Raw genomic sequence first — 1,288 nt, 5'->3', positions numbered from 1 at the left:
TGCCCTGGGGTTGACTCATCCTCTAACAGAAATGAGTACCAGGAATTAATGAAATAACATTCCTGGGGAGAAAAGGGAAGCCGGCGCATAAGACTGACAACCTTACCGCCATCTTTGAGCCGACTGTCTAGATAATGTGGGAGCCTCAACGTCTCACATCCCTATGGGCCTTCACAGCCTGTTACAGGGATAGCTTTACTTTTAAGCCTCCAATCGAGTCTCCTTAGTGAAAGAATAGAATGAAATTGTAAAATAATTTAACTACATTGAGTCAAAGTCAAATTCAGAGTCAGAGTTACTTTACGACATTCGAAGCGCAGGATTGCTGAGGGGATAATCAAAAGGGGAAGCACAATTGACTACTGTAGGTCGCGGTGCAAGGGCCGAGAAGGCCTACCCCTCATACATTCATTCATTCATACTTTACGACTGGCGGCTTAACATCAAATACTTCATCCTGTCGACAAGCCACATGAGACTCGCCGGCACTTGCCGGCGTACTCATTCTCAGGTCGCAGTCCCGCGGGATACATGATCATATTTTACTCTCTCAGATTTGAGTCTCCACCAACCTGGAGGGCGAGGTCCCCCCGCCATCTACGTATGTTCCCCCAGGACCAGTGTGGTCCAGTTATACCCTCAAAGCACTGGCTTCCCTATTTGACCCCTCATATGTCTCGCAAGGCTACGGTGGAGGTATTCGATCCCGCCGCCACATGAGCTCAATGAAATGGAGTGTCGTTCTCGCCCTATGTAACATTTCGTTTAGACTTGGACTCGAACTGCATAGAAATATGACATCAAAAAATGCCATTGTTCCGTGTTTTTCCTTGCCTAGCAACTGCCGTCTTTTCTGGCTGAACTATTACAGCTCTCAGGCTTTAGGTTATGTACAGAGGCACACTCACAGCAAGGTTATCATATAAGCCTCCTTTCACTTTTCAAAATAAGTAGGTGGGAAAGGTGCAGTCAAGGTACCCGGTACCCTGTCGAGATGAGGACCGAATGGTTCAACTCCGTAACGACTCGCTCAGCCTGTGAAGTTGTGTGGTCTTCTGGGCAATAACAAAATGTCTTCTGATAGGTTGCTACCACTTCTGTTCTGGTGTTGGTAAGAGCACGTTGCTACGCAACGTCAGTTTTAACGAAGCACCGCACCCTCTCCCCCTCTCCTGCATTATTCGGCCGTTGCTCCGACACTGGCTTGTTTGATTATACGTCAACAAGTTTCATATTGTAGTAGGCAGATAGTTTTGAAAGGAAACTGATTTAAATTAATTTATTACAG

Source organism: Cryptotermes secundus, unplaced genomic scaffold, assembly GCF_002891405.2.
Source record: "Cryptotermes secundus unplaced genomic scaffold, Csec_1.0 scaffold3371, whole genome shotgun sequence".
In the NCBI taxonomy this organism is placed as follows: Eukaryota; Metazoa; Arthropoda; class Insecta; order Blattodea; family Kalotermitidae; genus Cryptotermes; species Cryptotermes secundus.
This window is presented reverse-complemented; position numbering follows the sequence as displayed.